We start from the raw sequence: 27,322 nt of genomic DNA, 5'->3' as shown, positions 1-27,322 counted from the left end.
GTGCTTAGTTTTGTTGGCATTTCATGTAAAGGCGTTTAAGAGGTACTTCATAGTGAGATTTGAAAATAGAGGAAGCTACAGAAGAGCAAAAAGAGGAGGTTTGGGCATAGAGGAAAGACTGTAGGAGCACTTAACTAAGTCATTTATTTGTGGCCACAGAAGGCTGTGGATATGAACTAAGACTAAAAAAAAGGAAGATAAAGATTCAAAAGACATAACATAAAGCTTAGAGCACAGTGGTACAAGGTAATGGAGAGCAGCAGCTACTCCCATACAAAGATATGAGGAAGTCTGATGTCTGTTTGTATGGGCTGTCACACAGTGTTAATCCATTCTCATACCCTCCTGTCTGGCATGCAAAAAACCCAAACTTTCAGTAGCACCTTGCACAAAAGCTCATAAGTTACCATGTCCATCAGTGACCTACTAGATGTTAGCCCTGGACTGGAGACACAATGGAGTCCTTTCACTGTTGCTAAGTTTCATTTGTGTATCTCAGCCACACAGAATGTGTCACCTGGGGCAAGGTCCCCCCAGCAGCGAGCTCCAAGCATGGTTGTTTGCTACCCCCGCTCTGGGTTAGCAAGTGTGCACCTTTGTGGGTCAGCTCCAACAGGAAAATGTCCAGAGCTGTCATGGGATCTTCCTGTGGGGTAAGCATTTGTCATGCTACTGAGGAGCCTAAGAGGATTGAAAGCTGGGAATATGGATGATTCAGAGGTCATTAATGGCAAATGATAAAAGGGGTAGTATGGTCTATGCTGGTTCTGGAGAGTTTGCAGGGGAGATCTGTACAGGGGAAAAAAATTAATAAATCATTCAATATTTATTTATTAATAATAAGAACTGTAATATAATAATAACAATAACTGAAAGAAAGTGAGAAAGGAAGTTTATTCAATATGGGTAACATTAAGGCTCCAGTTTGATATACAGCATAGTCTGCATGATGCTGGGCAATCACTTAAAAGAGAAAAGCTGTTCACAAAAAAGTTATAAAGGAGGATATAGCATTGCAAACAACAAAGACACACAAGCATAATTTAACATTATGACTGGAGACATATGCATTAGATTTAAGGTATCTTCTCTTTATTTAAGAGGTGCTCTGTATTATTAATCCCATAAATATCAAGATAGCTTCCAAAAATATGATCAGGGTTCTGGAAAAACAGGAGTTTCAAAAGAAAAAGAAAAAGTCTTTTTTCAGTTTTAACAATCTTGGCCATGTGTCCATGACAACAAGAATATGATAACATTATCTGCCTTATGAGCTCCTAATTTCCTCCAGCATGTATCTGAATAATATGCCCTAATTTCAGCATTATTTTCTATATCCAGAAAACTTCTGCTTAAAAAAAAAAGAAATTAGAATGCATACTCCTTAAAGGAAAGCCTTTCTGACTCATATACCTAAACCAAATAAGGCAAAACTCACTCCTTCCCCGCAGCACTCTATGCATTACAACGTCTGCACTGAAAATGGCAAGTCAGTCAACATACAGAATTATCACTTTAAGCCACTTTTCCATACATTTTTCAGGAGTTTTTAATACTTCTGTTTTATTCCATATTTGCATAATATATGAAAATAAGTATTTTCATACTCTCAAGCTTATTTTGCAATTTCTCATTTACTGGCTTTTATACAAGATAAAAAATACTTTGCAGGGTATATATTTAACTTCTTTAAGAACACCATATTTCCTTTAAAAATTATGATGAATAAAACTACATATAATACAAGGGCAGAAAAATAATTAAAAATGAAATAAAATGACAGAATGGATTCTATGAGATGTTTTAAAGTTTAACTCATAGTATTGGTTTGAGACAGTTTAAAGGCAAACACTGGAAAGAGTCGCCTCCCTTTAAGGGTTCCAAAAGTCCCTGTTCACCAATAAGGAATACCAAAGTGAAAAAGTGAAAAAGCTTGGATAGTTATCAAAAATATTTGAGTTCACAGTGACATAATGATGAAGAAAACAAACAAGCTAGATTCCACCTGTGTGCCCTCACATCCAGGAGGGCCAGCTGTGTCCTGGGGTTTATCAGGCTCAGCCAACTGAGGGAGGTGATTGTCCTTATTCTCTTTGCACTGGTGCAGCCACAGCTCAACTCCTGTGTGCAGATTTGGGCACAACAATATTTAAAAAAAGGACATTAAGCTATCAGGGAGATTTTAAAGGGTGGGCAGAAGGATGGTGAAAAACCTTGAGGGAAGCCACAAGGGCAGTGGCTGAGGTCACCTGGTCTGTCCAGCCTGGAGAAGAGGAGTCTGAGGGGAGACCTCACTGCAGTTGCACCTTCCTTGCGAGGCGAAGGGGAGGGACAGGCATTGATCACTCCTCTCTCTGGTGACCGGGATTGGGATCTGAAGGAGCAACATGAAGCTGTGTCAGAGCAAGTTTAGTTTGGATAGCAGGACAGGGTTTTTTACCCAGAGGGTGGTTGGGCACTGGAACAGGCTCCCCAGGGAAGTAGCCACAGCATCAAGCCTAAGAGAGTTCTAGAAGAGTTTTGGACAATCCTCTCAGGCTATGGTGTGATTTTGGGGACTGTGCTGTGCAGGGCCAAGAGTCTGCCTACAAGAATCCTTGTATGTCCTTTCCAATCCAGGATATGTCATGACTGTATCACCCTTTGCATTCATAACTGCATTGATAACCAGACATGGAAACACATTATAAAAACATCATGATCCTTTAAGTATTCAAACCTCTGGTGATAAATATAAAGGAAAATATTTATATTTCAAATGAAACATAAGAAAAAGGCTGAAAGAATAATGCTCATAATCCCCTCCACACCTTCAACTTAAATTTTCAAGATGCTGCAGCCTTATAATGCAACTCTATATTCTTTAGAATATATGTTAGTAGCAGACTGACTGTGTTTATCTGAACTAAATTTCCCTGAGTGAGAGGATACAAAAATGAATTTTGAACTATTTTCCTATCTAAATATTGAGATAATACCTATTTCTCATGTGGTTAGGCGGTTCTCTGTTCAAAACCACATCTAAAAAAGGTTAATAAATTCAGTGAATGTCATAAATGTCTGGTTGAAGTTCTTTGATTTCACATTTCATAAACTTGTGGCATCCAGTCAGGAAATATAAATAGTGGCATGTGTCAGGGAAAGCATTCATACCCTGCACCTCACAAATTTTGAATTCTCTGCTTCAGCAGTGTGGTATAACCCACTCATAAATAGTGAAAGCAGTTTACACACTTAGAGCTTGAAACCTATAGGCTTTCTCCACTCTTAGTGAAATGTTTAAACAGAGCCTAGCATTAGGTGTGCTCCCATGTCATTTGCTTACCCAGCGTGGACTGGGGAAAATACCTGGATTCTTTGCCAGTTTCAGGTCTTTGCTGGTGTTACTGGATTCGTGCATGTGCTGGCTCAGATGAAGGCCATGTAACTACACAACCAGAAGATTGCATGAACACAAGAATTATTAGAATCCTAGATAATGCTTAGAGAGTGCTGCCAGAGAGAAGTCTTTGGGAAGAATGAAATAATTAATCAAGACTGTAATATTAACAACCCACATATATTTCACTTCCAGTGCTCAGACACTCCTCTTTAGGACTTTCTGTCCCCAAGCTCATCATGCAGCACTCAAGAAAAACAACAAAAAGCACTTGCTTCTAGATTTAAGAATTTGTGTCTTACATAAAGACACATGGATAGATGAATGTCTAGACTCATTAAATGAACTGGACACTGTTTTATAGGAAGTGGCAGCTGGTCTTAACTAGCTGCTTTGAAAAAGGTCTCTGTTCTGTCTTTGCTCACAAGCAGCTAATATGTTACTGTAGGCAGGAACCATGCTTACATTAACATATTAGGCAAGATACAGCACTACCAGTGGTTGCCATATTTCTGTTTGCTTATGTTATAATAAATTACTATTTAGTTCAGGATAAAACTGAACACCAAAGCCCCTTTATGAGTCTATCTATTTGACATTGGCAGGCAACCCTCAAGTAGCTGCACAGCATCTCCACGGAAGGAGACTAGTGACCTGGAAACTCCTAGTGAAGATCCTCATGTCAGTGTTTTCACAGTGACACTACCTGAGGCAAAACAAAAGGCAGCTGACTTCTTCAACATGTAAATATAGAGTTCATGTACAGACAAGAATATTCAAGGAAACGCTTCTCATGTTAAACTTTTGCAAGTCAAAATTGGTAGCCAACAACATTCATTTGTCACCATTCCATTTTCCCCTTGTTCCCTGGCAGAGATGAACCATAAAGAATTTACAATGGCACCAAGCCTCACTTTGCAGGTGAAATGGTGAAGACATCACTCCATACAGAGGGAATTTATAGACCTTCAAGGAGGGACAGAGGTAAAATTTGTTTTCAATGGAAAAACCTTCAGCCAATAAAAATTTCCTAAATTTCCTTTATTCAAACAGAAATAAACTTTAACGAAATATCCCCTATGCAAAAAGAAACAATAGTTCTTTACTCTCAAATGCTGTGTGTCAAGTGACACAGAATTATTTAGCATACTAGCTCTCACTATTACTTAAAATTTGAGTTACAGTTTATTGAGAATTGTCAGCAACCACACATTTTTAATTGTGAAATTTTGTTCCATTGTTTTAAAGTTAATTCTGTGGAATGCATATATGGATGACAAGTAATAGATCTTCTAAAAATGTTTCATAGGTATTTTCTGTATCCAAAGAATCACTTTATACTTTCTTCAAATATCTAAAATCATTGCTCCTCTCTCTCAAAAAACCCCAAAATCCCCCCCAAAAATCCTAAAACCCCCAAAAAACAACAACCAAAAAATACCTTACACCAAATAAGAAATCATCAGCCTGTCATAAAAAATTTATTTGTTCTGAATGCATATGATGTGCTATATATGTTCAACACATCACTACTAGGTGTAAAAGGTCTCACATTACAGGACAACCTTTTATTTTAAACATCTCAGTTTATATAATCAAGCTCTGTTCCTCATTTGTGACACTTTAACAAGCCCTTACATGAGAATGTCAGTTTAATTCTTGTACATATTTCTGGAGTCTTTTGTGCAGAAGGACTGTGGAGAAAGGCTTAAGATTTTGAGCCAATCTTAAACATGAAGAAAATAATGCAAACATGAAGAAAATACTGTATCTACACATTTTCCCCTTTTCTAAAGCGTCTCCCAATGAAATCTGAAAAGTTAGTGCAAGTCTCTTGACCCAGGTTCTAGTTTTACATCTATCTACCTACATAATAATGATCAGACCAAACTATCAAAACATAATTACATCAAATACATCTAATCCTATTCTCAGACACAGTTTAACAAAACCTTCAATTTGCTAAGAATGGATGCTACACTGTGCATTTCTTAGAACAGATTTCAGTGAATCTATCTTTCCCACCTGACTCTAAGGATCAGCTCAGATATGGGCAGGGCTTTCTTGTAAGGTGTCATGGTTTAACCCCAGCCAGCAGCCAAGCCTGGCACAGCTGGTCACTCACTCTCCCACCAGCAGAATCAGGGAGAGAATCAGAAGGGTAAAAGGTATAAAACACATGGGTTGCTATAAAAACAGGTTATTAAGGAAAACAAAAGCTGCACACACAAGCAAAGCAAAACAAGGAATTAGTTCACTACTTCCCATGGACATCAAAGGGCTCATCCGCCTCCAGGGGGGCAGGGCTGAATCACATGCAATGGTTATTTGTGAAGACAAACACCATTACTTTGAGCATTCCCCCCTTCCTTCCACCTTCTTCCCCCACTTTTTGTACTGAGAATGATGTCATATTTTCTAGATTCTCTCTTTGGTCAGTTGGAGTCACCTCTCCAAGCTGCATCTTCTCCCAATTTTCCATACATCCCCATCATCCTTACCAGAGTGGCAGTGCAAGAAGCAGAAAATCTGTGTGTAAGCCCAGCTCACCAATGACAAAAATAGCCCTATATTATCAGCCCCATATTTGTGTTCAGCACAAATACAAAACAGCCCCATACTAGCCACTGGGAAGATAATTAACTCTACACCAAACCAGCACAGAAGAGAAAGGTATTCCTTTCCATTAGAGGAGATAAGATTAAACTCTCACTTCCTATAAAATATGAAGAACGAGGTCAACCTTGAGATGCAGAGCAGAGTCCATTCTGGACCTGATAGCTCTTGTTTGCAGATGAGAAAAACAGCATGGTGGCTTAAGATCTAAATTGTCTTGACTTCTCTCATAGCAGTGAATAGCAGATGACTGAATAAGATTATCAGAACAGGATAAATTGCAGTGTAGGGATATAATGCGCCAGAAGTAGACCTCTGAGTTTAACAGCCTCTTGACGTCCTCAACATTTCATGGCAAGAAAGTTCACTTTAATCTTGTGAAAGAGGTTTATTTACTGCCTCTTTCATTTTGAAATGCAGACATCTATTCAGTACCTCCCTGAGTGAAGACTGTTACTATGGTCATATTTGTAACTCTCCATTTACACTTCATAAAATTATTATATTCTTTTTGAGATGGGATTCAGGATTGCAAGCAAACCACAACCTAAAAGGTGTGTTATGTATTAATGCAGTGAAAATGGGAAGATTTTTTCAAATTTCCTAACATTCTTTATGATTTTAGATTGTTGCTTTTCCTTCAAATACCAAGAGTATTGATGGCTCTCAAAATGTCTGATAAAAACAAGCAAAAATGTCATAATAATTTCTGTAATTATTCAGTTTATAAAAACACCTTGAGTACATTAAAGTTGCAATTACTATAGCATGTTGATTCCACACTGAAGGTTGATTTTAGCATTCGCATGTACTCCCAAATGATCTCAGGCAGGTTGTCATTACTTTCTGGACTATCTGTTAACATTATGGTAAATCAAATGTTATAATCATACTTACTGTCTGCTCCCAAATTGGTTGCTAGTGTCTCAGGTATGATTGTTATCTTGTTTTTGAAAAGGTACAAATATTTATGCTGGATGAATTTTTTTTTTGGTGATAATTTTGATGGCACTTTAGCCTTGATATCCAAATGGCATATCCACTGATGAGATCTAAGGATAACAGAAAGAATTATTTGTCTTAAATAAGGTCAATATTTCCATTATCATTTAAAGTGTAGAAATGTTTCTTGCAAGATTCATTTTGAGTATGCTAGAAACTCTCAGAATTAAAAAAGCAGAAAGGCTTCTTTACCAAGCTGAAACAGTCATTCCCTGATTACGATTTCTAAATTGGGTTGCTAACCTACAGCAGTGGAAAATAGCATTTATGGATAGGAGTTTCACAGAGGACATAACACCGTTTCACTGAGGAAAAAAGAATTTTTCCTCACCATGGGATGCTTATATTGCTAATGCATGTGAAAAACTGCCATTGCCTGCCTCTCTACTGCATCTTCTACTTGTAAATCTTCCTACATTTCTCATCTGTAATTGCAGTGCATGCAAAGGGTGCCTTGATGCAGGCAGAGCACTGCTAACAGAGCTGTAATCATAAATAGGGTTTGTGTCTGGAAGAACAGATGACGCAGACAGCAGTTCTGTGGATGGCACTGCACACACCACATCCATCTGGGAACAGAGCAGAATGAATACAGCATAAGGGGATTTCTGAATATTTTAGTGAAACCTGCTGAGTTTCACGCTAGTGTTGTTGAAGAACTCACAACCCCCTTGCTCAGTGAACAGTAGAATTGGAAGGTTTTCTAATTATTCATGTAAAAGACCTTTTTAGTGCAGTTGCAATAATTCTGGAATAATCCAAATGAAATAATGGGGTCTTTCTGTACAAACACATACAGACTGATTTGATATTCATATTACACTATATTTGTCTAAAATGATGATGCTTGTGATTCCTCAAATAATTATGAATCGTAAATGTAGAATAATATTTGTGGTTTGTGAAGAGATTATGAATATACAGATTTAGCAACTATATCTAGTAATTGGGACAGAGTCCAAACCCATTTCCATCTTAGATTGATCACCCCTGGCTTCAGACCCTATGAACCTAAAGTCTATTACACCTACACAGACCTCTTAATCACAACTTCTGTGTCAACTGTAAGAAAACCTAGGGAGGAAAAAAACTTCAAAAAATTAAAATTTCACTGTTTGATGGGCACTCTGCGTCATTAGGCTGACTCATCTCTGAGAACTCTAAAAGCTCATATCAGGTATCTTCATTAATAGCTGACACTTTCCTGTAAGTCCCCAAGGCAAGGTGGACAAGAATGGAAAGCAGGTGGAAAGCAGTGTTAAGGAAGTGGTTGTCAGTAGTAGCCTGTGCTTATGGAGTGACTAAAGTCAAGACTTTAATTTATAGTGCTGCAAACTGAATAATCATATTCGTTTTCATTTTTAGATAGAATGGAGCACCAATGGATGCTGCCACCATAGTGTCATCAGAGTCCACTTTCCTTAAACAGATCTCTGTATGCCTCACCTTTGTTCATATCCACACATTAATATTTAGCTGCACCTTCCTGGAAAAGACCTCAATTCAAAGCATATTCAAATTAGTTTTAAATAGATTTTATTTATAGAAATGAACACAGGTTATTATATTCAGGCTAGGCAACCAAGTTCTGCATGGAAACTGAGCAGTTCATTGTGGTTTACAAATTAGATGTGTAACAATGATGCCTGTCCAGAAAAGAAAGAAAAGCATCTCACAGATATGTAAAGAAGACAGAAATTTGAAGTAATCTCTAGCTTTACTCAACTGTACTCCACAGGCCAACTTTAACCCAGCTCTTATATATAGTGCTGACCATTAAAGACAGGGTCCAAACCAAAAAAGTAGCCATAAGCTTAGAAAAAATAGCCTTCAAAGAGGGAAAATGTAGTTATTCAGCATATTAAAAAGGAGAGAGAGAGAGGGAGAGAGAGAAAGACACAGTAAGTATTTTAACATGTACAAAATATCTACAGAGGAAGGAAATTAACCCTCTTGCCACAGGCAAAAAAAAAATAATATAGGCTTGAATTACAGAAAGTTCAGATGCTTTTGGGGTGGGAAAAACTTTTGATAGTAAAGATGATGAAGTCCGAGCATGGAAAGGTGTCAGGGTTTGAGGCTGGCACAATGCCAGTGCCCCCATGAAAATACACTTTCCTTAGTGGGGAAAAAAGGGAATGTCACAGAATACCCTGATGATAGTTTTGTAATATCAAATAAATTAAAAAAGATGGCCTGGGCACCATCTGGTCAGGTTCTTACTCAAACCTGTTCCGTGTGATTTTTCACTACTTTTGCATAAGAAAAAAACCTATTTCTTTTGTTATGTAATTTATTTTTTTTTTAACCCAGCTGTCGATTTCCAAAACACATGGAAACTTGTACAGTGATGTTAATGGAGTAACATGACATCTGCAATGTTCTAAAACTCTTTCTAGACACATTGACTTTAAGACAGAACCTGCTTTGGTTCATCCTGATGATTAGTAGACTGGAGAAAATTTGAATCTGATGGAAATCTGCTTTCTTACATCAGGGAATCCAGATACATGTACATTGGATCTAAAATTGGCATTGAAAGCATGATTGCTTTTTCTTTCTTAATTTTAAAGAAAATCTTTGCTAGATCCATAGGGACAAGCCCACCCATTCATTGTTCTTAGGCTTAACCCACCCATCCATTCTCCTTTCTGATCCCATTTGTTCTATTTTAACTTTCTTATCTTCTGTACTTCCTTCTTGAATTCTAATATTTATTTTAAGGTATAAAAGCTAATAAGATCTGCCAAAAACTTAAAATTCAGAACCAGAGATTACTGCTGATTATAATGTTATCTTAATTGTTATCTAACTGTTGGCAAGTACTGCACAGTTACTACTGAAAACTTCAGTAACTGACTTTATCAGGCAAAAAATAAACAAAATCAGTAAATTTAAAAATAAAACATTAAAAATGTTTACATTAAAGAATCAGTTACCATCAATATTTTAATAAGCTATAAAATGAACATGAATATTCTCCACTGGAATACCTTTTTATTATTACATACAAATAATTGGTCATACATGTACTCATGTATGTCCACATGCAGTAGATGCAAAATGAATGCAAAAAAAATCCAGATTAAATGCCATTAATGATAACTGGATCATTGCATACAAAAAATAATAAAAGACACATTCAGCAGATTTCAGCTTCATAAATGTACTACATGTCCTGCAGCTTTAAGATCAACTGTTCCAACTGAGTCATACAAATAAGTTGTATCCTGTTATTGTATTTATGGTGCACCAAGCCTTTGCTGAGTGATTTTTTTGATGCAAACAAACTAATTTTATTCAGCACGTGTAATGTGCTAAGACCGTGGCTACAGCCAGCTTTGATGGCTTATCTAGAAAGCAATAGTTTAGTTGCTTGCAATCATTCTTTTTACACTAAGGTAAACACGAGGTATTAGTATTAGAGCTTTTCTATCACAGACAATGAGCTACAAACAATCTTATATTTATGACTAATAAAATTTGACAGGCACTCATTGGGCTGAAAATAAGGATTTTAGTGTTGAACATAAACCCATGAACATTGAGATTCAAGTGATTTGTACTTTCCTGCAAAGATGGTTTTGAACCTCCTTTATATACTGTCATTACAGAGATCATCCTGGCAGAGGCTGAACAAAATACAGTGGACCCCAAGAGACACCTTCTTTCTATTCCTTGGTCAAGAGCAATCTGTCCTTTGGTGACAACAGATTGCTGTTTTGAACAATAATAAACAATACCAGCATCTTTTAATCTTAAATTGTGAATCTATTCTTTCTACCATGTAGTCCCTCTCTCCCCTGAACCAGCATAAATGTTATACACAATACATGGCATTTCTTATGGTTTCCTGTTTCTCTCATGGTTTCTCTCAGGAACTATAGGAAAATCCTATCAAAAATATTGTTTCAGATAATTAGGAAAATCAAGAATTGGATTTCCTCATGGCAACTACACTTTTTTTTTTTGTACTGACAATTTAGTAAATAAATATGACCACATGTTAAGTGTGGTGTTATTGCACTTTTCTTCACTGTAATAGGTATGTAGTTAAATTTGAAAATAATGCCACAAGAATCCCTGACAGCATCAATTGCTCTTGATCACTCTTGCGCTTCAGGGCTACACCACCCCCTCACACACAGGTTAATATTCTAATATTGGTCTTTCTCAGAGTGTATTTCCCAGAGGAATCACACTGTTACTGCAGACTAATTATATGCATATGTTTTTCTGAATCATCAAATTAGTGTAGGAGACAGACCCAGTTTGAAAAGGGAATTATGAATTTTTGGCCCACTTTCCACCTACATGATCTTGAAAAGGATGGGATTTGGAGGAAAAGGACAGAAATTATATAGCAAGAAAAACAAAGGTTCAGAATATGCAAGTCATGATAGAGGAATTGTTAGAGTGTAGACTACTAAGATGGAAAAAAAAGAATACCTTGAAATACTGAGCAACTACAAGCAGATTGTACTGTAACAACCTTTAGATAGCAATTAAGACCCTTGGAAAAGGCGTAATGGGAAACAGATTTTATTTCTCTGCACAATTTTATCAAAAATGTTACTATGCATGATGCAAGCCTCATTGTTATTTTTCAAATTAATTTTTATATATATGTGTGTGTTTAAAGGAAGAAATATGCAGAGTGATGTTGAGCAATTTCAGAACTTTTGGAAGAAGCACCTTAAGTGTGCATTACAAATTAAGGAACTTTCACTAATTGATCATGGTTTTTCCAGTTACCTAGTCCAAAAGAAATTTCTCACAGTTGGAATTGTGCCCTTCAGTCACAGGAAAGAATATATTTTATTGATACAAGATAATTCAGTAGTCAATGCTTCAGTGGCAAGATACACTTACTGCACAGAAGACAGGACCAGACAAAACTGCCAAGAAGACCCTCCCATTGTTGTACAGAAAGGACATCCTTGCTTTCCAAATTCCTTCTCAGAGAGGATTGTAAGTGTGACTGGATCCACTCCTGGCTCCAGGCTTGGTCGAGGGTTAATGCCTAAAGGATTATATATGTGTAATCAGTCCTCTAGATAACATTGTTAAGATTTCAATGTTTAACATGCTATTAATCACTTACTGAATGTCTGACACCATAAGGATTCTCTCAGCCTTGAGGAGTAACCTTAAGAGGTGTCCCTACTTGGGAATATCCTGATATGCCACCTGCTATAATACATGAGAGGTCAATGGCCCCATGGCCACTGTTTATGGAGTAAGATGATTGATTAAAGTGATATTTGCAATATTTACAAGATGCTTAGATCACACTTGCAGCCCAGCTGCCAAGCTGTCAGCTGTCCCCCAAAGTACAGAGTAAGGTGAATGCAGCCATCACAATCTCCATTGGTGGTTATGGCATAAGCTGGGGGGCAGGCCACCACATACTTGTACTTTTAAAGATATGTTCCAATCCCAGTATCCACACGAAAAATAATGAGATAGAGGGACAGACAGAAAGTAACCTATTTCCAAAGCAAATATTGAGAAACTCACTGTGGAGCAGACAACAGCATTCTAACTACGTGAGTCACTGGGATGTGAAAGAATTAAATTAAAGCCCCTGGTCTAAATTATTAAGTTAGATTTTCCTTATTTGACTATTCTAAATGAATCCAGAGCCTCCTGTTGTCACAGGAGTGGAGCTTTTGACAAAATTAATATAGATTCACTGAAATTCTGCTTTATCTGAACAGCCACAGAATTGTAAAGGTTAAAGCTTATCTTTTTGTATCTTGTCAAAACTCATAAATCCCATAAGATCAGAACATAGAGGCGTCCTAATGCTGGACTGGCTTGTTTGTGTACAGAGGATACTGAGTAGCTTTTAATTTAATTAATGTAATTCTGCCATTTCTTTCATACTCTCTGAATCTTTCCTAGACTCTACATCTTGGAAAAGGATTTTCTATGTAGTGCCCAACCTGGCCCATTCTACTAAAGCCAGTGATTTGCTTAAATTTCTTATAGCAACTCCCATTTCAATGAAATTTAATGTCTTTCATTTTCTCTTTCAGTCACCATAGTGGAATAAATATGCTGCTTTCCTACAATGAAATTTTCTTTTTTATTGCCATCTTGTTGCAAAGCAAGATCCTAAAGGTTTAGTTTGACTGTGCTACAGGAAGTTTTTTAATTTTAGCAGTAGTATTACTTGCTAGGCAAGAAATGTGGTTGCCCTGTAAAACTAAATTATTTAATAATAATATGTGTTATAATAATGTGCATTCTTAGGCCAATGGTTTCATAGAATAATTAATTTTATCAAAACTTTTAATTGTAAAATTTGTGCCAATAATAATTCAGTTGGTCAACAAGTCATTTCAGTCTTTTGTTAAGCAAGCAGTCATAAGAGATCTGAAATGCACGTAAAGTAACAGTGCTGCTCTGCCTTAGAGTTACTTCCCACTTTATAGCAACGTTTTGTGTAGTTCACAAATATGCCCCTCGTGTATAAACACAGAACCAAGTGAAGGACATCATCTCTTATACAGGCCAGTTCTCAGTGCTCAGTAGGAAGGCCTCTGTAATTCTGCTGTAAACCTGTAAACAAATATTTTATGTCAGGCAGGAATTCCCTGTTTGTGCCCTGCTCTGCATGCTTATGTCTCAAAGCTGCCAGAAGAGGCTGCTAAGAAGGCAAAGGTATAAGAAAGAGGACACGCACGTGTTTTCCACTGACATGGAGCCCATAAAGACCCTGGAGAAGTTTCTAGGCTGCTTCAGAGTGTGTCAAAGTCAAATTCTGGCTCTATATGAAAAAAAATCACAGCAGGCTTATTGAAATGCACTTTTTCACTACAAACTGCCCTAGGTGGAAAAAAAAGAGATAAGAAAATCTGTTTTGAAATCTTTGCATACTGATCTTGATCACTGTATTCCACAGAAGACAGAAGATATTTGGGACATTTGTAAATTACTTTTTCCCACAGTCTTATTTTAAAATAAACATTAAAATGTAATTATATGCATGACTTCTTATTGTGTCATGGGAGCATTGTTAGTAATAGCTGATAATATATGAGTATATAAAAGCATTAAAAATATAAAAAATATGAGGTAAGCAATTGGTTGCCTTTTTAGTGGAACTCACTCACAGATGTAGTACTTCTCAAAAATGCCTATATCCTCTTTCAAAAATTGTTGAGGTTCTTTGCATGCAGCATCCTGTTACAAAGCATCCATTAAAATTAACTTCCTTTACATCTTTTGAACTTGTTATTTGGTATGTTAATAGTGTATTTTTACCCTATACCACTATGCTACTTCATCGAAGTTAATTTTGTGGTGTTCTTTCTGTATTGAGAGAGCTTAATAGCAGGCCCACATATTTGTTTGCACACATTCTTTGCAAATAAAAAGGATTATGTCGAAGTCTGGTCCCTCTGAAAGCAACAGCAATCAAATAGAAGAGAAGGTTTCTTCTCCCTATACCAGAATTTTATAACAAGCAATATACAATGACAGTTTTGAGAGCTTCATTTCAGGTTATGCTATGTGTTCTTTTGCCTGCCCACTACTATTTGCTGCTATTTTTCTTCTGTCTCTGCTGTTTCTCTTAAACACTCTGCTACAATCCATCCATAATGATATCTCACCCCCTCTCTGTTAGCAGACCTTTTGGATGTCCTCATGGCCATGGCTTAAGTTCTATTACATTCTATTGTACATAATCTATTTTGACAATAAAATCATATTGCTTTGGATTAATATTTACATGAGAAATATAATTTCCTAATTTCTCTAAACAAAATTTTGCCAAACAGTTTTCATTATATTTTTTTAATACATTAATTTTGTTTTCTATTGATTAATGGCAAGACTTTTAAGCTAAAAAGTTCTAAGGGATTTATCTGTCTTTATCATTTATTCACTGTTGTCAGAAGAAGAGAGGACTGATTGATTACAGATGCTCTACATGCTGCTATTTTCAGGAGTTCCTCAGTAACACATAGTGATGGATCAACCTGGTGGTTGACTGAAACAATTTACTTTATCTTCTTGAAAGGATGTCAGTCAGTGCACAGTGGAAAGTGGTGAAGGGAATCTCAGCCATACTAATGTCTTTAAAGTTCTTCTGAAGCAAATGAAGAAATCTGAAAATCTGAAAAAGTAGAGCAAGGCAGAAGATTTTGCATTTCCCTGACTGGGCAAGTGATATTCAGCTGCAGAACTGCAAAGCAGGTAAAGAAATTTCCCTAGTCAAAATGCTGGTGATGTAAAGCCTGATACAATTACCTTTTCCTGAAGCATCTCAGGAATTTCAAACTTGAAAATAGCCAAAATAGTTAAAAGTGTGTGTTCACTTGCTCACCAGAATGATACATAAAAAATAAAATCCTTTACAGCCAATATCAGCAAAAACCAAATCTTCACTGATATGGAAATAAATTGACCTTGAAAGAACTCATTAGATGACATACTGAGAATAGATCAGACAAATACATAGTGAATGTTATACTGACATTTAGGCTTCAACTCCATTTAAGCAATTGCATCAGAAGCACTGCTTCTAAATAGGTAATTTATATTTGTCAAATGCATCTGTCTGTCTCTGGCTTAGTATAATCACAACTAAGATTTTTCAAGTTCAAGGAGAAATAACTACACAACACACACTGGTAAGGGAATATGAGAAAAAGTGGAATTGCCAGATGTAAATTTTATACCAGCTCCTTCTTCATTTGACTTGGGTTTAGGAAAAGCTAATGTTTATTTTCAGATTATTTCCTAGGCAGAATTGAGCAAATATAAAGACACATTCTTTTCCTGGCACAACTGTTCAGATTCCCATAAAAATTAACAGATTCTGTTTATTGCAACAGATAATTTTATCCCAAATATTTGCTCAAAATCAATGCATTTCCTACATGGTTCATATCTTATTTTACTGCAGCAAAGCTGCTGAGAGTCATTATGTCTTATTCTGCAAATAAGATGACTCCTACAAAAATAATTCTCTCTTTTGAACAAGATGACCTTTCCAGACTCTTTGTCTCTGGCTGGCAAAAAAGTACAAATTCCAGCTCATTAATTCTTCCATTATCCACATGGATCATCCTGGAATGAATTTATTCCTTCTGTCTAGGGTACGCTTCAGAAGGCTAATTTCCACTCTGTTGCTCCAGCTGTAACAGGGCATTCACAAAACTTGGGTTTTACTCCAATTCTGTCAGACTGCTCCTGCCTCTCCTCTAGTATCACTTTTTTTTAAACCCTAGTGCTTGCAAAAGGTTTATGCAACAATGGAGTTTCCAAGACATGTGTGAGGTGGTATTAATAAATCAGGGCCCAAGTCATTCCCAGTTATGAATTCTCCCTGGTGCTTTTAATTTGTATTTAAATCTTGCAAAAACTTGTTGTTTAAAAGAAGATGTGAGGCAATTAATATTTTAATTCACTATGAACAAATTGCCTTAAGAATTCAAGCTGGGAACCAGCATTTTGTGTACTTAGCATACACAGTCTGTGTTAAGCATTAAGTGCATGTAGCCAGTTTGGTGTTAGTCTTGTTTGGAAAACTGCCAGTGAAGCTGAAACCAGCCTTTTGACACATTCAGAATAGCAGGAAACCTCTTCATGAATAATTATTTCTACAGTATTGTTTACATTCAGAAGTCTTAAATAAATATAACACTTTAAGTAGAACAACATTTATCTTAGCATGCTGTTCAAGTGCATATAAATCATAATTTACCTTTGCTCCACAACCTAATGCAATCTATTAAGGAAATAGTTCTTTTAATAACAAGACTACAGGAAACAGAGAGCTCAATCACACATAAAGAGACAATAAGATTACTGTTAATACACTTTTAACCTTTTAATAAATCATCCTTATTAGCACACAAGTTGAAAGGATCAGTGGTTGTTTTCTTACAAACTCCCTTTATGGACTGAGAATTTTGCCACCACAGAATATGGTGTCCCCATTCATTCCTTCATCCTTCTTGTAGAAGCTCTGATATGCCTCATTCACAGCCAATATTTTTATAATTAACAGAAATAATTTTTAAGGGATAAAAGGATGCAACTCCTATATTTATCTGTGGTTCAAAACAGTAAGTCTAAAATATAAAACTCAGAAGACAAATTGATAATTCAGTGGTGTTCAAAAATTGTAAAATGTTAGTATTTTGAAACTATTTACTAAATTTTTTGTTTTGGAGAAAACTTCCACTCAAGTGCAATCAATGAGGCACTAAGCTGATAGTGTTATATAGTGTAATACATGTAATTTGGTCATATAGTTGAAAAAAGGCATACTGACACAAAGAATTCTAACCTTCACAGTCTCAAATTGTTTATCCCTGAACAGTCATAAGGGATGGAAAGTTTATAGCAATTTTTTGTTGTTTTTTTTTTTTGTTTTTTTTTTTTTTTTTAAATCAGAACAGAATTATAACATGCTACTGGCAAGTAGAAGACTACTCAAAGTTTAAATGGTGGACCAATATGAAAAATATTGGTAATCTGAAGCAATTATACTTCAAGAATCTGCAAATCTCAGGAACAAACTTGTTCTTAGTACTGACAGTACCTTTCACTTCTGGTCTCTGGCCAATCCAGCCTGGTTCCAGTGCCAAAAAAATGATGTCTCTGAGGGTTCCTTCACAAAGCCTTAGCCATAATTGCAAACATGGCAAAAAAAAAAGTTTTTAAGGAGATTGTTGGATTCAGGACTACAAACCAGTTCTCATTTTAGTTTTGTCTTGAAAATTCTTTTCTTTCGTGTTTCAAGCAACTTGGTTAAGCCATTGATAGCCTACAGGAAACCTTGAAGTTTGTTTCAGAAATGCAAACAACTTTCTAATCTCTGTCTGATTTATTACCTGAATGGCTGCTGGAAGCCAGATAGCTAGTAAACACGCAGATTAATAGCTCACTAGCAAAATAAAAATAAATAAGAAAAAATAACCAGCCTTGAAAAGACACTTTTGATATCTAGGAGTGGTACACATAGATTTTTACAGGGTTTTGTTTTGTTTTTTAAACCATACATGCATAATTCATGATTTTTAACTTCCTTCCAGGAAAAGGAAGTATTCCTTAGATGTACTCAAGAAGCACATAGACTGCAGTGAACCAGATCACACTGTGTTCTGGCTTACAGTGTGCTCCGCCCATATTTTGCGGAAGGGTTTTGTTTAGCCACCCATGTTTGGCTGGTGACATCATCAGTATAGCTCTTTGGCCTTTAACAATAAAGCTTAAAAAAACCCCAAACCCTTACGGATCATGGTTAGCTTGGAAAGTTGGCCTTAACAAGGCAATTTCTATCTTTCTGACACTATACAGACTGTTCCTGAGCTGCAGATTTTGGATTCGCTTACTCCAAATGGACCCTGCTTTGTAGGCAGGCATCCTGGCTAGTTCTGCAGGACACTCTGAGCATTTCAGAGCCTTTCACAGGACTCTCAATGGCAAACCTGCTCTCTCATGTGCCAGTCTTTCCTGATGCCTCCTCTGGGCTTTTGTAGCCCCAACAGTATGCACAGGGTGCACATCCATGCACATCCATGCACATCAGCAGTGATGCTGCTGCAGGGACACCCCACACACTGGGCTGTGGCTCCACAAAGAGCACTCTGAAATAAGTCACCAACAGCAAGAGACAAGGCTGTGGTTGTTGGGTGTAGATGACAGCTAGCACAGAGCACCATCCAGGAAAGAGAGCCTAAGGAAGCCTGTGATTTGCTGAAACATAATAACATTTTACATGGAGATTTGGAGGAAGGCAACTGCGTCATCTGATGGACTTCAGTCATTAGTGCTCAGCACAGGAACCCCAAGGAGCAGCACTAAGCTACCAACACCTGATCTTTTCCTGGTGTCATATAGGCTTTAGAAGCCTGATCTTTATGACAAATTTTGTTTACCTTCGTATCCGTGACAAACAACAAAAGCTGACCATGTGATGTTTGTGCAATCAAAAGGATTGATAAGACCAGCAGCACACAGAGAAAAAGCAAAGTAAAATTAAGCTTTGGTTAAAAATTAATTATCTGTATATATAGACCTGATAAAAACATGCAAATGTTTACTATATGGTAAAGGCTGCTTATGAAAAGAAAAAGCTTAGAGATTTTAAAGTAACTAAGATAATATTTAGATACATTTAAGTGTAGAACTTGCTTCTGTATTATAGGACACTCTTGCTCCCAGCTTTGACTTCTTCATGGCTGATCCTGTCATCTCAGTTCAGGCATACACTTGAGGTGAATATTGTCTTGGTTCAATCTGAATCATATTCACAGAAGGCCCTGGTAACAATCTTCTCATAATGACATTAAAAAAAAGGAAGAGCATATTTATAAAGTAGGCAGAAGTATTTATGTTATAATGCTCACCTACTCTTCTTGTGAAGAGAAACAGGTGAAATTGTTACCATAATCCAACATATTTTAAAGCTTTTTTTTTCTCAAACATTAGCTAAAAAACAAATCTCTGAACTGCTGGATTTAGTTTTTCTTTCCTCTTTAGTGGACTATAAAAGAACTCAAGACTAAGTGGCAGAGCAGAATACTTGTAGTGTTCCTACATCTTCATCCAATATCAAATCTAAACATCACACCAGGGAAAAGTAACCTACTAATACTTTAGCAGGTTGAAAGGTTTTTTCCCTTTTTACAAAATCATTTGGAAATGACACATTTTCAATTATGAAATTATGCAGGATCATAACAGAATAAATTTAACTGAGTCTGCCATGGAATTGCTGACCAACATGGAAGTGACAGCTGCCAGAACAAAAGGTTAGCAGGTAGTTGAGTTTCAAGCTCCGAACATGATTAGCTGTGGTGTGAAGATTTTTGACACTGAAAATAAAAAATGTCTTGTATTGTTTCCCCTCTCCTGTGCAAAGAACACTGCTTTGCATTTTTTTTTCCAAGGCCAGTAATATGTTCTTGCTGTCTTTGGAGGTAGTCTCCTAATTCTAAAAAGTAGCTGGCATTTCCTGACTACTAAAATGAAGGAAATAGATGTTTCTTAACTCATAAAAGTCATGCTTGGATGAGTACCTGTACTTATCTATTTACCATGTACAGCTTTTCAGAAAACCTTAGTTAATTTTTAAATACTATTATTTTTTAGGATGTTATTCTTCAAAGAATATAGTTCATTTCTTATAATAAACTTTTGGCATTTAAAGACTTTTTTACTTAAAAGAGAACACAAACTCTATGTAAATTCTGAATAATAAAGATCATTAAATTTAGAGTTTAGGGATTATGAAATGGTTATATAACCACCATAAAATTCCCTTTCCTGTTGACTGAAGGGTGCTTTGACACACTTTTGTTCACTTTGTGAACAGTATACCTGGTGTCATTTCAGAGAGGGATACAATTCTTATTTTCTCCATTTCCAGCATGGCTTCTCTGATTTGGGTTAATGTGTTTTGAGATAACTGTTCTTGGAGGTGTTGTCCATTTTGTTAAGATGATATATGGAACAATGAGGTAGTTCTTCTCAGCCTACAGACAACACACACCAAACAGAAATATTCACTTTTTCTGTACTGTTGTTTCTTTCTCAGCTAAATTTCATATGGTTGGGGTGTAATCCAGTTTTCTCTACAAACAAGGCATCAGCAGGAAAATAGAGCAGAGTAATATAGGGAGTAATGCATAACTCAGATAATACATTAACATAGTAAGAATACCTCTAGGTGGCATAACATAATGACTTTTCCTGCCATGCAAGGCCAGCTGATAGGAACCAGAAGCCATCATCTTGTCAAGAAGCATTTAGAAATTATGTGAAACACTGACCTAATGCAATAATATTAATGTTTTTTCCAAATGTTAAAAATATTCACTGAATTTCTTGACATAAAATAACTTTTCTGTTTATGAATATTTCTGTAACAGAAATTCCATAATCTTCAAAATATATCAAAAGTCAAAAGCAAGGAAATTCACAGGACAACTTTCAGAAAATATAGTTCAGGAACCACTATGTTATTTTCATTCCGTGTCTTTGTGTTTAAGAAGACAGAAATTCCGGTAGAGAAGTTATATATGTATTGTTATGAAGTTATGAATGGCTATTTTTCTGATGTATGGGTGATAGCAGTTGGGACTGGTTGCTGTGATCTCTGTCAGTTAGAAAGCTGCCTGTACAGATAGTGTCTTTTCCTGTCCCAACAGTTCATTGTGATGCGCTGTCAAAGTCTGCAGCTTGCTCTAAAGAAAACAAGCAAGAATCAGATGGATCTCCCATTTGTCCTCTCTTTGTCTTCTGCTCATAAATCAGAATTTCCATGAACCCACTTGTGAAATACCCCACCATGAGGTTACTTTTCTAGGCTTCTTTTGACTGTTAACTCTGAAAGCTGTTCCACAGCTTTCCCATGGTCCATATTGGCCACAAGCCATATATTTTTGTTAAAATGGTGCTAAGCCAATGCTAATAGTCGTTTCCTTCCAGTAGATTTTATTAGATTGGGTTAACCTTAGTTATGCAGCTTCCCATTCACATCTGGCTCAGATTTGGATGCTTTGTGTAGAGTTTAAAGTTACATGTTTGCAACATTTTATTTAACTGTAGTCTCCATTAAAGCACACAGTTACATCATTTTACTGCCTCTAGTGCTGGAATTTTTTTAACTGAGATCTGCTACTTGAGATTTCAAAGCACCGAGTTTCACAGTTATCTATTGTATTAAAAGATCTAATTCTATTTTGAATGTTTTTTGATGCAGAGCAGGCTGACTACTCACAAAAAAAAGATTATGAGTGTCATAAAATATGAGACTTTGCTTAGAAGAGAATTAAAGGCCCATGTACTCACATCCTTCTTATCTATACCAAAATATGTCTTTCTCTGAGCTACCATATATCCTATACTTTTTATTTACTTATTGCAGCTGCTAACTACCTGTCTCTATGCTTCTGCTTTCCCTGTGTATGCTCTGCAGGAAAAACCTTTGGGAAATGCTCTTGAAAGCAAAGTCAAAATAATTTAAGAGTAGTTGAATATGTATATAAAAGTTCACCATACTGCATTCAGATGTCAATCTTGAAAGTGACTTTGAGTCAAGAAAGAGCTTTTATTTTTCTTTGGAAACCCTTTTCCTTGAGATTTCATTAAGAAATCTGGTCAACTTGAGGGCTCCCCTAGTGACTGTTGTAAACATCTATCCATAGGGAATAATTAAATATTATTTCAGTTAATTAAGTTGGTGCTTGCAATGAAAAAATAAAAATCTATTACTTTCTATGTTAGCCAGTTCTTTTCTTACATTTCAGTTCTCATTTTCTAAACTCTACTCACCTTCACAAGAGTTTAGTAACTATGCTAAAATGTATTGATTTTTGTCTGTATTACTAGAAATGGTATCTCCTAAACATGTTTTTGCCTTACTTCTCCCCAACTAAGTTATTCTAATCTACAGGTACTTAAACTGGCTTGATTTAGTTTATTAAATCTCTGACACATCATGCCTACTAAATTGTCCTTTCCAAAAGCATCCAAATATTTAATTACTTTCAACACATATTCACTCAACAAATATCTTGGTAATCAGGTTTGCTAGTTTCTCAATGACCCGCTTGCTTCCTTACTAACAGATAAACAAGGGGAAAGCATTATGCAATGACAACATTTTGTGTAGGAGCAGTCCATTGCCATGTGTAATCTCCAACACCCATCAAAGCAGGTGAGGCACATCAGACTGACTTCATTGTGCTTTTTATACCACAGTGTGGTACGGTGCCGAAAGGTATGTAAATAATAGAACACTGTGTGGGACTGAATTTATATAAGTCTGACTAGTTCACAGAGTTTGATAAGAAGATACATATGCATGGGTACTCACTGAAGCAACACAGCATATTTATCTTCAAACTGTTTATACAGTATTAGCAAATGATAGGAAGAGTTATTCCTTGTTAGGAAAGAAATTACATGTATTTATATATTCACAAAGAAATCCAACAAAAATGAAAGCTAAATGTTTGAATTTCACATCCAAAGCATATAGGCATTCATCCCTGGGGAACAGGCAGTGTGTGCAAAAGCAAAGAAGCTTTCAGTTTTTAAATTAGTAAACAATTCATCCTGATCCGTGAAAACATTTGAAGTCTAAATATTGCCTATAGTATACGAGGTGTAATTGAAACTCCATTTGTCTGAGATCAAACCCAAGGGAAATTGCCTGAACTTGAGTACACTAGTCAGTTCAATTTAAAACAGCCTTCTGAAGGGAACATGGGCTTTGTTTGCCTGCTTGTTTACTTTTTAATCCAACACCTTCCTACCAATTGTTTGGTAAAAGCCTCTAATTAAAGGGGGTGTTATTTTAAGCAGGAGATTGCTTTTATGAAGAAGCAGTTTCTAGGAAAGGTCTATTATGATCAGCATAGAAGGAAACAGCACATTTTTCCTATGTCAATTTTTTTGCTCCTTATTGATAAAGTAGTGGCGTTGCAAAGCCAGACATTGAAGCTCAAGGAGAGCAATGTCAGACATTTTTTGTACCACAAATACAAGGCAAGTAATTGCAACTGCCTTTAGAAAAATCCTAACAGGACATCTGCCTGTGTGTGAAGTGTAGGCGTCTATCTACAAGCACACAGACATACTGTGCCCAACTTTGCAGGACACTTTATGTAACTTTCATAAGCGGCAGAAAGTTAAGAAAAGAATGAAATTACAGAGGGAACAGTTCTCTAACATTTTTCCCTCTCCTGCACAGTACAAAGGACTCTACAGGCTGGAAACCCATTGATATGATGCCTGTCTATCCAACAGTAAGTACAACAATGCCCAAAAAATTATCTTAATGGGTTTTTTACCTTGTGTTTGGTCATTACAATTCTACCCTAACTACATTTACTGGCAAACTTACTAAACAAACAAGGCTGTCCAAACTCTCCATCTCATATGCTGACAGAAAGTGGAAGTTTGACTTTACACGCCCTTGTTATGGACTGATCATTATCTCCTTGCATATGGTTTGTGGGGTGCTATTTTGTGAGACAGACAGAGCCAACAGAATCACACAGAAGTACAGCCTGTAGGTTTTCTATCTTCTGCCAGCTAACTGTAAGCACCATATCTAGTGAAGGATCTATTGCTTCACCTTACAGTGCTTACACCACGTGCATCTTTCAGTGGGGAGAAGGAAAAGCAGCTTGAAGCAGAAAACTTCTTTAAGACATCTGGAAGAAATATACATGATCCTACGTGTAAAACCTCACTCGAGCCGAGTATTCCGAAGCTGAGATGTAAAACTGGTTAGCAGGACTAGGAAAACTAATGTGTTTTAGATACACTCTGCCAGTTAAGTTCTTTATTTCAAATTAATGATGACACTTGAACAGAACTGCTTGGAACAGAAGTGTGAAAATAAAGGATAGGGGAAGCATCAATCTTGCAACTCCTAAGAATAAATTCTTTCACATCGTCTATCATAAAGCATATATCTAAATTAAGATATTAATTTAGATTATTTCTTTTCAGTCGGTGAAACTCTGCAACCATGAAACTGCAGTTATGATTGAAGGATGAAAAGGAATACAAAAGTAGAATCACTGAAGTTGGAGGAACTGAATCAGAACCATGAAAAACAGTCCATGTTACCACAGTGGCCAAATGATTCTCAGAAACTTCCTTAAACACATTAAAAATTACTGCTGCCTTGGGCTAGATTTTAAATTTGTACCGTGTATTAATCTGTGTACTTCAAATTTTAGATGAGATTTGTCATGCTGATTACAGATGCAGCATTGAAGGGTTTTTTTTCTACCATAATACTGCATCATATCCTGACCTTTGCAGTTTCCCAGAAAGTCATTCCTAGGAAACTAGACTCAGGGAAAGCTAGAGGAGAGTTCTATATGCTTCTCCATAGATGAAGCTAGCTGTCCAATATGAAGCCATCTAAGAGATAATCTGAAGATGGGGTTCAAACCCACTCTAGTCCCAGCTGCAACAATTCTGTTAAAGAGGTATTGTGCCCAAATTCAGGGAGAAAAGCAAACAGGGCCAAGAGCTATTTTCCTGTGTTTGGCATTTGACTGTTTCATGTCCACATGTCCAAAAAGACCGTGGTTATAGGAACAATTTGTTGTTGAACTCCGTCCTGAAAAAACACGTTAGGACCATTTCCCAAGTAGAGAGTGCCTCAGAGGCCATTGCAAACAGGAGCAAAATTACAGGATAGATTGGGAATTCAGCTGAGTTTTGTATTTGTTTGCTCCTGGGCTACAAACAGATGATTAAAAAGCCAGAGCTGCATCCTAACAACCATTGCTGTGATATGGACTAAGAGGGAGGAGGCTGAACTTCCTCCTCTTTCTGGACCTTGCCTATGCTGAATGACCCCACTCTGTTGTCCTCAGAACAAAAAAATGGATTTCTCTCTGTTTTATAGCACAGCAACGCTGTCACCCTCAAGACTTTCTCTTTTATTTTACAATTTATCCCACTCTGTTTTTTTACACAGTTAGGCTCTCTTTTAGCATTTCAGAATTGAAACAATTTTAATTCCCTGTACCATATCCTTAACAATTTTACACTATTTATCCCAGGAATGCAATATTAATGGGTAGGCAACACAACTTTTGCGCATCAGTGCAGTTGAACAGTTGTGATTAGAATCTGTCTTGAAAAGATTATGATATGCCTTTGATTACAAACAGCAATTTTAATGCTTAAATGACAAGTTCTACCTGTAATAGCACCAAATGAAAACCTGAAAAAAAAGGCACATAGCAACAAGGACTATTAAAATAAAATATGAAAGGTAAAATTTATTATTCAACAGATACTGAATAGCAAAATATTAAAAAGACAGTACAACCATAAATTGCAATCATCAAAAAGTGAACTATGAAAAAGGCACGGAAAAGCAGCAGCAGCTAATCCATGTAACTACACACCTTCTGTTTAGTGCAATGAATTGGTAGAAAACAAAGATAGGAAAACACTAGACTCTGAACTACACTGCTCAACTATTCACTGGAATTATAATTTTATTTTTATTCACTTTAGAGGATGTTAAAATTGTACCATTTCAGTTTACTAATTTGAAAGGGAGGATGCCATGGGTAATAATTTTGAGTCAAATGATTGCACTTTAGAACTTTGTAATGGAAGTTTCCCATGCATTTAAAAATGTACCAGCAGAACAAAAATACGTTGCTTTCCAGTCTATCAGAAAAATGGGATTTTACATGCACAACCTATTTACATGTCAAAATCACTATTACATGCTGAAATGGTTCATTGAGCATATATTTTGAAAAGTAGATTAATGGCCCACCTGGGAATGAGGTTAAAACTGAAATTCAAATCTTGGTTTTTAAAAGTAATGAGAAGTTTCCTGGCTATAATTTACAATCCACAAGAGCAGAGTTAACTGAACACTAAATTCTGAGTTAGCACCAATGGACTAGGCAGCCTTGGCTGGCAGTCTGGTCAGGAGAGAAGCTGGTTGAAATAGTCAAAACTGAATCACTGAAAATATTATTATACTGTAAGTATTGCAAAATAATAGTGATCCCAGTATTCATATGACTGTGTTTTTGCAAAAGTAGGAAGACAAAAGAAAAATGTTCATGGTTCAATGCACAAAAATATTTCATGGTGTTGCTGTAACACCCTAGCTCTTCCTAGCCTGATGTTTGGATAATTTGCTAACCTACCAATATTTTTTGTGGTGGAGGGTGTCCCTGCTCACAGGACTGGAAATGCAAAAGCATTTGGGACCCATCAGAGAGACAGAGAATCACAGAATCACAGAATATGCTGAGTTGGAAGGGACCCACAAGGATCATAAAGTCCAAGATCCTGTCCTGCACAGGATACCCCAAGAGTCCAAGAATATACATACCTCTGGGCCCAAGAATATTGTCTAAGTGCTTCTTGAGCTCTTCAGGCCGGTGCTCTGAGCACTTCCCTGAGGGGCCTCTTCCAATGCCAAATCACAGGATATTTCCTGATATCCAACTAAACGTCCCCTGACTCAGCTTCAGGTTTGAGTCCTGTCACTGGTCACCACAGAGAAGAGATCAGTGCCTGCCCCCTCTCTTCCCCTCACAAGGAAGCTGTAACTTCAATGAGATCTCCCCTCAGTCTCATCTTCTCCAGGCTGAACAAAACAGGAAACCTCAGGTGTTCCTCATATGGCTTCCCCTCAAGGCCATTCCCATCTTTCCAGCCCTCCTTTGGACTCTATCTAATAATTTCTTATCTTTCTTACATTGTGATACCCAAAACTGTCCACAGCTCTCGAGGCGAGGCCACCCCAGTGCAGAGCAGAGCAAAGCAGGACAATCCCCTCCCTTGCCC

The 27,322-nt window shown here is 36.7% G+C and overlaps 2 long non-coding RNA genes across 3 annotated transcripts; one reads left to right on the top strand and one right to left on the bottom strand.

Moving 5' to 3' along the window:
• Positions 1–928: 928 nt before the first annotated feature.
• LOC135298133 (uncharacterized) lies at positions 929–27,322 on the bottom strand. Of its 2 annotated transcripts, none has more exons than XR_010360121.1 (5): positions 27,234–27,322; positions 11,870–12,020; positions 6,893–7,047; positions 2,250–2,374; positions 929–2,121 (listed from the first exon to the last, which is right to left on the bottom strand). It is a non-coding gene; the product is annotated as an uncharacterized LOC135298133 (long non-coding RNA). The 2 variants fall into 2 exon arrangements; XR_010360120.1 differs by having other exon boundaries at positions 26,865–27,316.
• Positions 19,195–22,669, top strand: LOC135298134 (uncharacterized). The gene is made up of 3 exons (XR_010360122.1): positions 19,195–19,239; positions 19,698–19,776; positions 22,597–22,669. It is a non-coding gene; the product is annotated as an uncharacterized LOC135298134 (long non-coding RNA).

Source organism: Passer domesticus, chromosome 3 (assembly GCF_036417665.1).
Source record: "Passer domesticus isolate bPasDom1 chromosome 3, bPasDom1.hap1, whole genome shotgun sequence".
Classification (NCBI taxonomy): Eukaryota; Metazoa; Chordata; class Aves; order Passeriformes; family Passeridae; genus Passer; species Passer domesticus.
This window is presented reverse-complemented; position numbering and strand designations above follow the sequence as displayed.